This window comes from Camelina sativa, chromosome 17, assembly GCF_030686135.1.
Source record: "Camelina sativa cultivar CO46 ecotype springtype chromosome 17, ASM3068613v1".
NCBI lineage: Eukaryota > Viridiplantae > Streptophyta > Magnoliopsida > Brassicales > Brassicaceae > Camelina > Camelina sativa.
Genome location: NC_141896.1, coordinates 29,646,814 through 29,663,867, shown reverse-complemented (window position 1 = coordinate 29,663,867; position 17,054 = coordinate 29,646,814). Strand labels below are relative to the sequence as shown.

Sequence of the window (17,054 nt, the reverse complement as noted above, 5' to 3'; positions counted from 1 at the left end):
TCAATATTGTAGATCTCTATTTCATCTTTCGAATAATGCAAGTTTCAATATTTTATGGGTTTATGATTTTTGTGTTCATCATGTGTTCTTGTGATTAGTGCTTAGGATCTTGAGGATGGGTTAGGCTTGGCTGTGTTTGAGGTTAGTTTGCTTTGGTCAAGCTTGATTGTGGTAGAATCTCTTCTAGGCTAGATGTTCTTAATGTTGATCCTAAACTGAGAGGTTAGGGTTTGATTTCAAGCATCTTAGCATCACACAAATGTTTAAGGAGCATAGATAAGGCTAGATCTAGAGCTTACCATTAGGCTTGCTAAGAGATTAGAGGTCTTGTTTGGTTTGAGATGTATTGCTTAATGCCTGCTTGTGTAGATTCTTTACTTTGTGAGAACAAGTCTAGAGATGCATAGGTTTGATTGTTTCTTGCCATGAGAGTGGAGGAAACTTATCTTAGATTTATATGTCTAGAGATTAGCTCAAAGTTTGCTTGAGATTTGTTGACCAAAGTGTGATAACCTCATTCATTAGTCCAGCCCATGAATCCCTCCTCAAGGTCTTCTTTGTTTATTGATTTTTAAGTCTTAATCACGTTGCTTGCTTATTGTTTGATTCCTATTTGCATTGCTCTGTTTTTATTGTGTTGCTCTGTTTCCCGGATTTATCTAGCTCCACCCTGCACTCGATCTACACTCGATCGAGTGCCTGCTTGAGTTCATCCCCAGAACTCTTGTTTATGATTTGTAGTTGTTCTGTCTTATCTCTAGTATCATTCTATTTCCATTTCTGTTTCATTTACTCATTGTCCTGTTCATTATTGTCTTACATTAGTTCATTAGCATAGTTTCTATTTCTGTTCTTGGTTCATAACTGCAATCATTCTGTTCTATTTGCATTTAGCTCTTAGTTCTTGTAGTTTTACTTCTGCATTTTACTTTTTCATCTTAGGATTGTTAGTGACAAACAATCTTTACATTTGGCTTAACTTAGATTCATATACATATCTTAATTGATCACAAACACTCATTTAGGATTGATACCTCTTATACTGCAACTGCATAAGGGGAATTGAAACACCTTACCATCCATCCATTCATATCTCATTGCATACATTCATCATCAATCATTCACCACCATAGAAACCTTGTTTCAATTTGGCGCCGTTGCCCATTTGAGTGTGTTTTTGTGACATTTAGGATCCATATTAGTCTAAGATTAAGTTCGTTTATACACTTGTGGAGTTGCTGGACTCGAATCTTCTGTTGCTGGGTTGTCTTGAGTTTCAGGTACCCATTCGACCAACCACTCGACCACCACTCGACCGAGCAGTGATCGAGCACTTGATCGAGTCAGAAGCCGTGTACATTTGGACACCACTTCCCAGTCGATTCAACAACCCATACGAGCCTGAGCTCAATTGTGCACCTGTTCGAATTTGTACTCGCGGTTGTTAATGCACACAAGGTCTAACGGGAAAGACAATCTTCAAAGGCCTATTGACAACATCCATAGATTGCAAAAGGGTTTGGGAAATCAGAGAAGAAGGGTAGTTAAGGTTCAGCAAGAGAATCAAGTGATCATGGAGCAACAAGCTAACCATGAGCAGAGACCTAGGCACATTGGTGCTGGAGATGCACCCAACACCCACAACCAAAGGGCTGGTATTGTGCCTCCAACAGTAGCAAACAACAACTTTGAGATCAAGAGTGGACTGATCCCCATGATTCAAGCCAACAAGTTTCATGGGTTGCCAATGGAGGATCCACTAGATTATCTTGATGAGTTTGACAGAATCTGTGGTCTTACAAAGATCAATGGAGTGAGTGAAGATGGATTCAAGTTGAGGCTCTTCCCATTCTCACTTGGAGACAAGGCACACCTTTGGGAGAAGACTCTTGCTACTGGAGCAATAACCACATGGGATGCTTGCAAGAAGGCTTTCTTGGCCAAGTTCTTCTCAAATGCAAGGACTGCTAGGTTGAGAAATAAAATTTATGGGTTTGCTCAAAGGAACAATGAAAGCTTTTGTGAAGCTCGGGAGAGGTTCAAAAGGATTTCAGACTCAATGTCCTCATCATGGCTTCAGCAATGAGTCACTCTTGAGTACATTGTATAGAGGAGTGCTTCCCAAGATCAGGATGCTTCTTGACACAGCTTCTAATGGCAACTTCCTCAACAAGGATGTGGAAGAAGGCTAGGAATTAGTTGAGAATCTTGCTCAGTCAGATGGCAACTATAATGAGGACTATGACAGAACCATAAGGTCATCATCAACTGATCAAGAAGACAAGTACAAGAAGGACTTGAAGATGGTCAATAAGAAGCTTGACAAGATCCTTCTTAGCCAACAAAAGTCTATTCACTTCATTGGTGAAGAAGAGGTTCCAGGGAGACTGAATTTGCTGAGTTGTGCTACATGCAAAACCAGGGTGGCTTCAAAGGCTACAACCAAGGAGGGTTCAAGAACAACAACCTCTCCTATAGAAGCACAAATGTAGCCAACCCTCAAGACCAAGTCTACCCACCTCAACAGCCTCAACAACAACAAAACTATGTCCCCAAGCATCAACATCAAGTGTTCCAGCCTCAGTTGTGTCCCCCACCAGGGTTTCAGACTAACCAAGGCCAAGAACAAGACCTAAGAGCTATGATGCAACAGTTGTTGATTGGGCAAACACAAGGAAAGATTGAGGAATCCAAGCAGTTTGCTGAATTGAATCAAAGGCTCATATCCCAGTATAATGACCTTAACATGAAGTTTGAAGGTCTCAACTCTAGAGTGAAGTATATGGAGAGCAACATTGCCTCTACTTCTGCTCCTAAACCCAACCAACTCCCTAGAGAAGCTGTTCAAAATCCAAGGGAGTTCACTGCAAAAGCCATCCATATCTATGATGAGGAAGTCACTGAGGACAGTGATGTTCAAGACGGGGAGGATTGGTCAGTTATTGAAGCTTTGAGTGAAGTTTGTGCAGAGAAATCTGAATCCGCCATTGCACTCGACCATGTACTCGAGCAAGCACTCGACCGAGTGCCTGATTGAGTGGTCGATCGAGCTGAAGGATCAGGAGCTGTTAAACCTGCTAAGTACATTCCTCCTGCTTAAAAACCACCTCTACCATTCCCACGACGTTTCAAAGCACAAAGGATCAAGGAATTAAAGGAAATAATTGAGAAAAAGGAGATGTTGGCTAAGCAACAAGAGGATGAGAAAGCTTTGAAGGAAGAGGTTGTGGTTGAGAAACAAGAGGAAGTGATGGCTATTCAAGAGATCATCATTGCTTACCAAGAAGAGGAGAGAGGACCTGCCTTGGAACAGTATGAACCTTATCCTCTCTATATAGATTTTTTGCTTGATTTGTCAAAGAAGAAGGCTCAAGCTCAAGATGAGAAGGATCTTGAGAGCCTTGGAGGAGTGATCATCCCAATTAAGCTTAAGGATCCAGAACCATTCTATCTGCCTTGCACAATCAGTTACCTCCACTACAATCAATGCCTTTGTGATTTGGGAGCTTCAACTAGTGTGATGCCATACTCCATAGCTCAAAAGCTTGGGAGAACTGATTTCAAATCCACCAACCTCCATGTATGTCTAGCTGATGGGTCAAACAGAGAAGTAGTTGGAAGGTTGGAGAATGTCCCTCTCAAGATAGGGAAGGCAAGGGTTCACACAGATTTTGTGGTATTGGAGATGGACAAAGAACCTGAAGATCCTATCATCCTTGGGAGGCCATTCTTAGCCACTATTGGAGCAGTCATTGATGTCAAGGAAGGTCTTGTGACCTTGAATATTGCTGAGGGTATAGTTATGAAGTTCAATATCTATAACCCAACCAACCTTCCTACCATTGATGATCAGCCTTTTACTATCAAAGACAAAGGTGGTCAAGAGGTCTTAAGTGATAAGGCAACTCCAAAGGCTGAGCTCTCTCTTCAAGAAGATTATGTGGAAAAGCTTAAGAGGTCAGTTCAAGAGCTGTCTTGTATGGTTGAGGATCTCCAAGTTAAGCTGAACAAGAGGTCTTTGAGGAAAGCAAGACCAATGCTCAAAATCAAGAAGAAGTATGGTTTGTGTGCTAAGGGTGAGGTGATCAAGGATCAACTTCACAGTGACCAAGAGGTTCCAGGGAGGATTTCATCACCTCCTTGGTACCTAGACCAAGTCTAAGAAGTAAACCAAAGTCAAGCTTAGTGACTCTAAACAAGCTCACTAGGGAGGAAGTTCCTAAGGTATCCTTTGTAAATATGCTTATTTTCTTAGTAGTTTTGATGTTTTTCTTTTATGTTTGTGTTGGACAGGCCTTTTAGTGAGCATGTAATTGGGTAAGGAGAGATTTGGACTTGGAGAAGGAGAAACGTAAGCCCACTCAGCCAGCCCACGAGAGGTACTCGACCGAGCTGGAAAGGAACTAAGACCCATTTGATCTTCAAATCGCTAGAACGATCAAGTGGAGGGAAGAACAAGAAGAAAATTTTGAATTTTCAAACTTTGGTCAAGGGAGCTCGACCACGTGCTGGTCGAGTGTGGGGTCGAGTGGTAGCCAAAAGCAAGTCAAAGCTTCCCAATTCAAATTTGAATGGTATGGACGCTCCACCCTTGTCTCCTTGTCCCCTTAGCTTCTTTAAATAGGACTTGCATGATCCTATACCTCTTACACTCTCTCATTTGCTCAAAACAACTAAATTCAAGTTTTAAAATCTCTCTCAAAGTTCATCTTTTGCTCAAGGTTTGTTCTTTCAAGTTTTTGGGTCACTAACCTATTAACTTTGAGCTTTGAGTCTATTCCTTTCAGTTCCTTTTGAAAATGTCTTCTAAGATCACCAGGAAGTCTCAACAAACCGCTGCAAGCTCCATGGAACGTCGTGATGCTGGCCTTGAAAGAAGGAGAGAAGCTGGAAAGACAACTCGACGCCCCACTCGATCATGCACTCGACCGAGTGGTGGTTCGAGCAGCCGGTCGAGCCAGATGCCGAGTCCAAGGAGAGAATCAGTTGAGCAAGATCCTGAGAGGACTGAAAGTGAGGAGGAAAGGGAGCCAACTCTCAATGAGTTAATAAGGAGACACAAGGCCAAAGGGAAGAGGCCAACAGTTGAGGTTGAGCAAGAGGAGAGTGAAAATAAGAGTGAGGAAGAAAGTGAAGAAGAAGAGTTAGAGGATGATGGGGAAGCAGAATCTTGTGGGTTGTCAAAGAGGCAGCTTTATGATGCTTTCATGAGAATGGAGTTCTTGGGGACTAGATATCCTCACAAGGAAACCATGGAGAAGCTTGCCATTGATGAAGATGTGGAGTTTCTTTTTGAGAAAAGTAACTTAACCAAGTTCATGGGGCTTTGCATGGAGGGCTACAAGGAGAAAAGTTGTGAGTTCCTAGCCACTGTCAAGCTGCATACATATGCAAGGAAAGATCCTGAGGTTGGAGCTGGTCACATTTCCTTCACAATCAAGTGGAAAGGGCATGAGCTTTCATTGAAAAAGATAGCCAATGTGTTTGGTTTTGAAGTTGGGAGCAATAGGAACTTGATGATACCAAGAGAGGAGCTCTATTCAGTTTGGGAAACCATTGGGGACAACAAACTCTACTCATCCTCCAACTCCAAGAGCTCAAGGATAAGGAGCCCAGTCCTAAGGTATTTCCACAAAGCTCTTGCAAACACCTTCTTTGCAAGGAAGGAAACTGTGAATATCAATGAGGGAGAGCTTAAGATGATTGACATGGCTCTTAATGAAATCATCCTCAAAGCAAGAGATGGGACCATCATCCTTGGGAGCACTGTAGAGACTGATCTTTCAATGGTGCTCATAGACCATATGATATATTTGAGAAGTTGGGTAGGCAAGTTGGAGAACAAAGGCTCAAGAGGAGCACTAACCATTGGAGGCATCATTACTCCAATTCTACAAGCTGCCAAGGTCCCACTTAGAGGAGAAAGAGTCTCACCAAGATGGATTGACTCAAGCTACCTCACCTCTACTCTCATCCTAGCCAAGGAGATGCATCAAGGAAATCACATCTTCAATTTTGAGCTTCCTACACTTGGAAAGAAACAATTGATCTTGCCTAACCAAGAGCTCACCACCATTCAAGAAAGAGCCAACATTGACTTTTGGCCAGCTGAGAAGCACTTATTTGATGGAGTAGTTCAAGCTAGAATTGAGGAAGCTATGAATGCACAAATGGCTGATGGGGAGGAGCAATTCTACTTTGAAGATTATGAGCCCAACCCAAGAGATAGTAGAGGAGTGAGGGAGATTAGCAAGAGGTTGACACTTTTGCAAAAGTGGAACAAGTGGCATGGGAAGAGGTTTGATAAGCTGAAGAAGAAGATGACCAACATGGCTAAGTCTATCAAGGGCTTAAAGAAGGAGATTGCTGACTTGAAGAGTGGGAATTCTTCACCTTCACCATCAAGCCCTTTAAGGAGAAGTAGCTCAACTAGAGTACTTTCAAGAGTTGCAATGTATGAGTCAAATCAGAGGAAGAGGAGCTCAAGTACCCGCGAACAACAGCTTTCGAGGCACTCGACCGGGTCACTCGAGCGCCCACTCGACCGAGCACCCCCGACGTACTCGACCGAGCACCTTCCCAGATCACCCTATGGCTTCCCACCCCCAGCAGCTTATCCAGGCTATCCAGGTTACCCTCCTATCCCACCTCAATACTACATGGATCCAGCTCTCTACCAGCAGTTTTGCCAGCAGCAAGGTCAACATTTTGACATACGCGTTCCAGCTCGACCCCCCCCCACTCGGACACGCACTCGACCGAGTGCCGGTTGATCTCCGTCATCGAGCTGCCCCAGTCTCCATCTCCAAGTCACCAACAAGACCCCAACTACTCCTATGACAGCATGCAGATGGATGAAAACCAAAAGAGAAAAGGGTGAAAGAGAAAAGAAGAAGTTAAAGGGTAGCACTAGGATCATTTGGGTTTAGATTGATAGGATAAACACTTTGGGTACCTTTGGGTAGACAAGGTTTTGTTCTTGTATGTGTCTAAGTGTTCTTACCTTTAGCATTCTTCTAAAGCTCAATCTATTTTATGAGAGAACCTTGATATTGACAAGCCCCACTCTAAAAAGAGACCATCATTGTCTCTAAACCTTTATCTCCAAGCCAAATGAGTTTAAGCATTGCATAGAATTGATTCATGTTCTTGATAAATGAATGTTAAAAGAAATGGTTGATTTGAATGCATGTGGACATCTAAGGCTCAAATCAGTAAAGGTTGTGATATGCTTGTCTAAAGTCTTTAGGTACAGGTCATTCAACTTGCATCATAGTAATAGTAACTTGGACACTGATTCTAGATGGTCTATTTGCAAGATTTAGGAGCTGAGATCCCACTTTCAAACCTCACCTACCTTCTTATGTCTTGTTTATTTGCTTGAAGGCAAGCAAATACTAAGTTTGGGGGTGTTGATGTTCATATATTTTACCATGTTTTCTCTTAGTTTATTCACATCTTTTGCATATTTTGCTATCCATTTAGGCCATTATTGTGTAGCTTTAGCACTAATCATGCATTAGAGTTTAGTTGCATTGCATTTGTATCTTTTCATGCATAATCAGGTGATTTTGGAGCTTAAGGAGCATGGAAGCAATGCTGAGGAGAAGTGAGGCAATCATGAAGGGAAAGCAAGAGAGTTAAGGCTGAAGAACCAAGGTCCAGAGTCCAACTCGACCGCACACTCGATCAGACACTCGACCGTGTGCTGAGGAGGACTCGACCGAGTGGAGAATGCACGAGAGAAGCCAGCTCGACCTGCCACTTGACCGAGCACAGGTCGAGTTGACCGAGCCGTTGACTATTTTGTCTTTTAGTATTTTTAGGGCTTCCACTCCCTCTCCTATATAAAGCCTTGTACCTGCAGCCACCAAAAGAGTCCAGCTTTTAGATATTCTCTAAACCTAGTTTTTACCCTTTTGGGAATTATTCTTTTTGCACTTTTATTTTTCTTAGATCTTGTACTTGTTTTAAGAGAGAAAAGACTAGATTCTTGTATTTTGTTGGTTTCATAACTTTCAAGATATAAAGATTTCGAGTTTTATTTCTTCATCAATATTGTAGATCTCTGTTTCATCTTTCTAATAATGCAAGTTTCAATATTTTCTGGGTTTATGATTTTTGTGTTCATCATGTGTTCTTGTGAGTAGTGCTTAGGATCTTAAGGATGGGTTAAGTTGGGCTGTGTTTAAGGTTTGTTTGCTTTGGTCAAGCTTGATTGTGGTAGAATCTCTTCTAGGCTAGATGTTCTTAATGCTGATCCTGAACTGAGAGGTTAGGGTTTGATTTCAAGCATCTTAGCATCACACCATTGTTTAAGGAGCATAGATAAGGCTAGATCTAGAGCTTACCATTAGGCTTGCTAAGATATTAGAGGTCTTGTTTGGTTTGAGATGTATTGCTTAATGCCTGCTTGTGTAGATTCTTTACTTTGTGAGAACAAGTCTAGAGATGCATAGGTTTGACTGTTTCTTGCCATGAGAGTGGAGGAAACTTATCTTAGATTTATATGTCTAGAGATTAGCTCAAAGTTTTCTTGAGATTTGTTGACCAAAGTGTGATAACCTCATTCATTAGTCCAGCCCATGAATCCCTCCTCAAGGCCTTCTTTGTTTATTGATTTTTAAGTCTTAATCCCGTTGCTTGCTTGTTGTTTGATTCGTATTTGCATTGCTCTGTTTTTATTGTGTTGCTCTCTTTCCCGGATTTATCTAGCTCCACCCTGCACTCGATCTACACTCGATCGAGGGCCTGCTCGAGTTCATCCCCAGAACTCTTGTTTATGATTTGTAGTTGTTCAGTCTTATCTCTAGTATCATTCTATTTGCATTTCTGTTTCATTTACTCATTATCCTGTTCATTATTGTCTTGCATTAGTTCATTAGCATAGTTTATATTTATGTTCTTGGTTCATAACTACTGCTATCATTCTGTTCTATTTGCATTTAGCTCTTAGTTCTTGTAGTTTTACTTTCTGCATTTTACTTTTTCATCTTAGGATTGTTAGTGACAAACAATCTTTACATTTGGCTTAACTTAGATTCATATACATATCTTAATTGTTCACAAACACTCATTTAGGATTGATACCTCTTATACTGCAACTGCATAAGGGGAATTGAAACACCTTACCATCCATCCATTCATATCTTATTGCATACATTCATCATCAATCATTCACCACCATAGAAACCTTGTTTCATATTCTCACAAATTGGACGGTTAAGCGGGAAACCAACTAAGCGGTGGCTTACGGAAGTTGAAGTAAAACACTTGCATACCTACATTTTGTTGAATTGTGAGGAACTATGGCCATATGCGAGGTATATTTTAGTTATATAAATTTTTGTATTTATTATCGTTTGATTATATATATTTATTTCTTTTTGTAAATTGTCTATCCAGGATTTATTTGGAGCAGTTGCGAACATCTTATCCACATTATGATGAGGATACTCTTGCCACTAAAAACAGAATAAATTTGTTCAATGGATGAAATTCTATGTGAGCATTTTGACACAGATAAATTATTTCTTGTAGAATAACTTGGGGCAATTAATGGCTACTTTTGATACAGGTGCACACATGCAACAATAGAGGTGAACGATTACATACCTGGTTAGAAGAGTTGGTTTTGTCCCTCCTATTGTTTAATGTCTCGTGGGAAGTTCTCAACGACCACTTACGCGAGACAATGTCGGCTGCTAGCTAGCTACTAGAGCGACTGCTACTTGACGTCGTAGCATGGGGTAGTTCATGCGGGTCGCCTTTGTGGTGTCTGCATGAACAGTGAGGAGAGGAGCGGAATAGATTATCGAGGGCCCATAGGTAAAAGAGTCTAGGGTAGTTGAGTAGTTTCTTAATTATCTTAGGCGTCTTTGAGTCATTAGGTGAAAGAGTCTAGGATAGTCGAGATTGCCTTGTTTCTCTCCTCACTGTTCATGCAGACACCACAAAGGCGACCCGCATGAACTACCCCATGCTATGACGTCAAGTAGCAGTCGCTCTAGTAGTTAGCTAGCAGCCGACATTGTCTCGCGTAGGTGGTCCATTGTCGCTTGCACAAAGTTCACCGACTTACTACACACGTGGGTATGCATTCAAAGTGTTCTGAGAGAGAGAACAAAAAAACGATCAATTCCGGGATTAGTACGTAAGCCGATAATATAATTTATTATGGTGTTCTGCGGGAGATTTTGGAGGTTGAGTTCCTAGGGGTTATTAATTTGAAATGCATAATTTTCATGTGTGATTGGTATGATCCATGTATCAAGAGGGGAGTACTGTAGATAAATTTGGTGTCACTGCAGTAAAGACGTCAAGAACACTTGATAGATATGACCCTTCCATCCTTGCATCCCAAGGAGACCAAGTATGTTACATCCCCTATCCTCGCATTAACAAAAAAAAGATTCATGGATTACTGTTACGAAAATAAGCCCAAGAGGAAGAGTACACGGAGTTGTGGAAAATGGCCCTTTGCAACAACCATATGTTGGGAGCATATCTTCTATTGAAGTCGATCATGATGATACGGTGCCAGGAGAATTAGAAGAAAAGATCATGATCGATGAGATTTTGGATGTTTCTGAAGAAGAGATTGGAGAATTTGATGAACAATTAGATTCCGCTTCATCTAAATATTCGTCCGATTCGGACTAACCCTTGACAAATGTAAGCAACTTTAAAATTTCTTAAAACATAAAATTCTTTCACTTATTGATGATTTTTAATTCAGAAAATAAAAAACACTTTATATATTTGATTTTTAACATCAAATTGTTACTTTCTATATAAGTTAAATTGGAAATTTAAAATTAGTTATGATAAAAATATTTTTAAAAAATTATCTTATCCACAAAACATAATAATAATGTTCTGTTTCTTTATTTAACTTGGGAAATTAAGGAAGCCAAAATGGTAATGGGTTTAGCCAATTTCGATTTTTGTTATTGGGCTCTAGCAAGTCGATTGAAAAGGGATAAGAAACGTAAAAAACCCTAGAGCCACTTCTACGTTTTTCACCTTATTCACCTCAGTTACCTAAAGAGATCAAGCTGTGTATCACAGTTTCGATCAAACTTTGTTGCTCACAGGATTCTTGTCGACAAATACACATTTCAATCCAGCCAGAGTCGAATTCCATCTATTCCGTCTCATGTCTCACCGGAAAGCACCAAGTTGTTACAGGGTTTCTGATATCGTGTTATTTGAATTAAGAATAAAGAAGGACACGTGTTAGAAGCTTGTGGGAGGACTGTTTTGTGGCTAACGGATCATTGACGTGGTTATTAGTGAGCTGTCACTCATGAGCTGTCACATATGAGCTAGAGCACAAGAGTCCAAAGTGTTCTTTATAAGGAGAAGCCGTTGCAGTCGTCTTCCCTATTACGAACATTATCTAAAATAAAAGCTTTGTAATCTCTCTCTCTCTTTTCTAGATCCTTTGTAATCGGTGTTAGCTCTTCTTATCGGAGTTCTTTCTTGTTTCTATACTCTTGTAAGTTGAGAACAGAGTCTTTGTTTATACGAACATTGATTCTTATCCTCATTTCTAATAAAAACGTATTTGTTTCTAATACAAGTGTGTTTACGTTATCAAAGGTATCAGAGCTAACCGACCTCGGAAGCTATGGCAGAAACACGTTGTCAGATGGTGATGAAGGAAACCGTAGCTTGTGAAGCTACCGTGGTGGTACGCGAGGCAGAGGAGGGGATCGGAACTCAGATCAGTAAGATGATATCGCGCACTGACACTCTAGAGGGGAAAATCGTAGAACAGAACGATAAGATCGATAAGAGCATCAAGGAGATGTTTGAGGCGATTAGACTCTTATCCAGTTCCAAAGAGCCAATTCCAGTTGCCATGGTTCGGGATCTCTGTCCACCGAGGGTGTCAACGTCTTAAGAAATCGGTTCTGCCTCACGAACTCAGAAGGAAGGGGGGAAAGCAGCAGCATAAGAGTGTTATGACGCCATGACCAGGATTGGTAAGATAGACTTTCCTCGTTTTGATGGGAGTGGGGTGAAAGAATGGTTGTTCAAGGTAGAAGAATTTTCTAGCTAGATCGAACTCCACACTCACGGAAGATTAAGATGGCAGCTGTGCATTTCGACAGTCACTCGACTCATTGGCACCACGCACTGGTACAATCTAATCTTTACTACCACTTATTGAGAGACTGGGATGCTTATAAGATGAAGCTCAAGGAGAGGTTTGATGATGTGTTGGAAGATCCTATTGCTGATCTTAAGAAGTTACATGAGACTGATGGTATTGTTGACTACCATCAGAAGTTTGAATTGCTTAGAACAAGGGTTAACATGTATGAGGATTTCTAGTGAACGCTTACCTTGCAGGCCTGAGAATGTATACTCAAATGCATGTTCGAATGTTTCAGCCTCAAATAGTACACCATTGCTTGATGTTGGGGCGACTCTATGAGAAAGCTCACCCACTGAAGCCAGCAACACAGACTTGGACACCGTCTAAACAGTCCACAGGTAACACTGGTTGTAAAGGTATTCTTGGTGTGAAGAAGGAACCCTCTTCGGGTGGTTATTTGGAGAAAAGAGGGGAAGACAGAGTTGATGGGTTAGGTTCAAATTTTTTTTTGTCTAATGCAGAAATGAGTGAACGAAGGGCTAAAGGGTTGTGCTACTTCTGTGATGAAAAATATACGCCTGACCACTATCTTAAACATAAAAGGAAGCAGTTGTTCCTCATTGAAGTAGAGGGAGAAGAAGATGAAAGTGATGAGAAGGAAGAGAGTTCTGAGACAATGGGGGTCACTCCTCGCGTTTCAGTAAGTGCAGTATTAGGAGTGGAAGAGTATGACACAATGCGAGTGAAGGGGTTGTACGGGAAGAGAATTATCTTTATGCTGATTGACTCCGGTTCGACTCACAACTTCATGGACCCTCGCTCTGCAGAAAGACTGGGGTGTGCGATTGACTCTTCACAAATGACACGAGTTTCAGTAGCTGATGGGAGGAAGCTGGAAGTTCACGGTGCAGTTTACAACTTCCAATGGACACTTCAGAACACCACATTCACTGCTGATTTCATGTTGATTCCGTTGGGTGGTTGTGACATGGTTTTGGGAATTCAGTGGCTTCAAACCTTAGGAGTCATCTCTTGGGAAGCAGAGGGTGATTAAAACACATATGTTTGTGGGTGTAAGAGATGAATGTAAGTGATGGTGAGATATGATATGAATGGATGGCAGGGTGTTTCAATTCCCCTTATGCAATTGCAGTATAAGAGGTGTCAATCCAAACTGAGAGTTTGTGAACAATCAAGATATGCACATATGTCTAAGTCAAGCCAAATGTAAAGGATGTTTGTCACTAACAATCCTATGGTGAAATGTAAAGTGCAGAAAGCAAAACAACTAGAACTAGATGCTAAATGTAAATGGAACAGAATGATTATGACAATTATGAAACTAGAACAGAAATAGAAACTATGCTAATGAACTAATGCAAGGCAAGTAATGAATATGAGACTAATGATTTTAGAAAGTTTGATGGGATTTAGAAAATTTGGAATTTTGAATGATTTTAGGGAAGTTGATATGATTTATTGTAAAATTCTTTCAAATCCCACCTAAAACCATGAGATTTGGATTTCTCTATTTTTAACTAAACAAATCCCACCTAAATCCTCCAGAATCTCAAAAATCATTAAAATCCAAATCCACAAACTATTTTGAATAACAGTGAATTTTAAAGTAGATTTTTAAATCATCAGTTCAATAACAGTGGATTTTAATAGACTTTTTAAAATACATGATTGAATAACATAGTATTTATAAGTTTCACACAAATCACTTAAAATGTCAAGTTGAATACATCCCCTTTAAGTAAATGCAACAGAAATGCAATTAGAATGAAACAAGAGATAAGACAGGACAACTACAAATCATAAACAAGAGTTCTAGGGATGAACTCGAGCAAGCACTCGATCGAGTGTAGATCGAGTGCAGGGTCGAGCTGGACAAATCCGTGAAACAAAGCAATGCAAGAAAAACAGAGCAACACAAGAACGAATCAAACTACAATCAAACAGCAGGATTAAGACTTAAAAATCAATAAACAAGGAAGGCCTTGAGGAGGGATTCATGGGCTGGACTAATGATTGAGGTCATCTAACTTGGTCAACAAATCTCAAGCAAACTTTCAGCTAATCTCAAGACATATAAATCTAAGACATGTTTAATCCACTCTCATTGCAAGAAACAATCAAACCTATGCATCTCTAGACTTGTTCTCACAAAGAAAAGAATCTACACAAGCAGGCATTAAGCAATATGTCTCATACCAAACAAGACCTCTAATCTCTTAGCAAGCCTAATGGTAAGCTCTAGATCTAGCCTTATCTATGCTCCTTAAACATTGGTGTGATGCTAAGATGCTTGAATCAAACCCTAACCTCTCAGTTCAGGATTAACATTAAGAACATCTAGCCTAGAAGAGATTCTACCATAATCAAGCTTGACCAAAGCAAACAAACCTCAAACACAGCCCAGCCTAACCCATCCTCAAGATCCTAAGCTACTACTCACAAGAACACATGGTGAACATCAAAGTCATAAACCCAGAAAATACTGAAACTTGCATCAAATGAAAGATAAAACAAAGATCTATAATATTCAAGAAGGAATTAAACACGAATTCTTAATATCTAGAAAGTTATGAAAACCAACAAAATCAAAGAATCTTATGTTTTCTCTCTTAAAAGAGTACAAGATCTAAGAAAAATAAAAGTGCAAAAGGAATAATTCCCAAAAGGGTAAAAACTAGGTTTCTGACTATTCTCCAAGGCTGGAATCTTTGTGGCTGCTGGGTACAAGGTCTTTAAATAGAAAAAGTAGTGGAAGCCTTAAAAATGCTAAAAGACAAAATAGCTAGGCGGCTCGGCCAACTCGACCCGGTGCTCGGTCGAGTGACCGGTCGAGTTGGCTTCTCTCGTGCAGCTTCCACTCGGTCGAGTTCCTCTCTGCACACGGTCGAGTGTCTGGTCGAGTGTGCGGTCGAGCTGGACTCCGGACCTTGGTTCTTCAGCCTTAACTCTCTTGCTTTCCCTTCATGTTTGCTTCATTTCTCCTCAGCATTTCTTCCATGCTCCTTAAGCTCCAAAATCACCTGATTATGCATGAAAAGATGCAAATGCAATGCAACTATACTCTAATGCATGATTTGTCCTAAAGCTATGCAATAATGGTCAAAATGGATAGCAAAAGATGCAAAAGATGTGAATTTATTAAGGGAAAACATGGTAAAATATATGAACATCAGTGATGTTGCATGGTATCAAACCAGGATCAGTGAGGGGAGTAAAAGCAAATAAACTAGAGAAAATAAGAGACCAAGAAGCTCAAATCTCTATGATATTTGCAACGGATAAAGGTAACATGGAGAAAATGCAGTTATGCAGTGTGACGGGTGAGAATCAGGCTCTTGCAGAGGATTCAGGGATTGTAGAGGTGTTACTAGAGTTTGAAGAGGTCTTCAAAGAACCTACGACCTTACCGCCTTTCAGAAAAAACCATGACCATAAGATTCCATTAAAAGAAGGTGCAAATCCAGTTAATATAAGACCCTATCGATATGCGGTTCACCAGAAGAATGAGATTGATAAAATCATAGGCGAATTGTTGGAAGCGGGCACCATTCAAGGTAATTCCAGTCCATATGTATCTCCAGTGGTCTTGGTTAAAAAGAAGGATGGAACTTGGAGGCTTTGTGTCGATTACAGGGGCCTTAACGAATTAACAGTGAACGACAGATTTCCCATTCCCCTTATTGAAGATTTGTTGGACGAGTTAGGAGGGTCCAGCGTATATTCAAAGATCGATTTGAGGGCAGGGTATCATCAGGTGAGGATGGACTCCATGGATGTTCATAAGACAGTTTTTAAAACCCACAGTGGACATTATGAATATTTGGTAATGCCTTTTGGCTTAACCAACGCTCCAGTAACGTTCCAGAATCTGATGAATACGGTGTTCAAGAAGTTTTTGCGGCGTTTTGTACTCATATTCTTCGATGACATACGCATTTATAGCGCCACTAAAGAGGAACACGCGAAACATTTGAGGGCTGTCTTCCAATTGATGGAGGAGAATCAGTTGTATGCTAAGAGAAGTAAATGCAGCTTTGCCACAGACAAGGTAGAGTACCTCGGACATTACATTGAAGGTAGAGGTGTGTCCACTGATCCGAGCAAAGTGGAGGCAGTTGCAGAGTGGCCAATACTAGTGAACTTGAAATAATTGAGAGGGTTCCTTGGCCTAGCAGGTTATTATAGGCGATTTGTGCGTAATTTTAGGACTATAGCTCGACCATTAACGGTGTTAACGAAGAAGGATGCTTTATTATGGTCAGGAGAAGAGCAACAAGCTTTCGAAGAATTAAAAAGGACACTATGCAAAGCTCCAGTACTAGCTCTTCCACGTTTCGACAAATCGTTCTTGGTAGAAACTGATGCTAGCTCACAAGGGATAGGTGCTGTATTGATGCAAGATGGACACCCATTAGCTTACATCAGCCAACACTTGAAAGGAAATTAGCTACTATTATCCATTTACGAGAAAAAATGGATACCTATTAGCTGTGGTGTTTGCAGTTAAAAAATGGCGCCATTACCTCCTTCCTAATCATTTCATAATTAAAACGGATCAAAGAAGCCGTAAGTATCTGTTGGAGCAGCGTTTGAACACACCTATACAACAACAATGGCTACCAAAGCTTTTGGAGTTTGACTATGAAATACAATATAAAGCAGGAAAAGACAATCTGGTAGCTGATGCATTGTCAAGATTTGAGGGGGCTGAGGTTCTTCATATGGCCATGACAGTGGTGAAATGTGACTTGATGAGAGAAATTCAGAGTCAGTATGAGCAAGATGTGGAGGTTAAAGATATCATCGAAGCTCTAACAATGAATCAGGCAGCAAAAAAGCACTATTCGTGGGTTCAGGGGATTCTGCGTCGCAAAAGCAAGATAGTGGTTCCAGCAAAACCGGAACTACGCACGTCTATCCTTCAGTG

General features: G+C 40.6%; 1 non-coding gene and 1 pseudogene across 1 annotated transcript; one reads left to right on the top strand and one right to left on the bottom strand.

Moving 5' to 3' along the window:
* Positions 1 to 1,969: 1,969 nt before the first annotated feature.
* LOC147924483 (small nucleolar RNA R71) lies at positions 1,970 to 2,077 on the bottom strand. Its single transcript, XR_015587922.1, has one exon. It is a non-coding gene; the product is annotated as a small nucleolar RNA R71 (small nucleolar RNA).
* A 7,481-nt stretch (positions 2,078 to 9,558) lies between these two features.
* LOC147924482 (uncharacterized) lies at positions 9,559 to 10,662 on the top strand (annotated as a pseudogene).
* Positions 10,663 to 17,054: the final 6,392 nt, after the last annotated feature.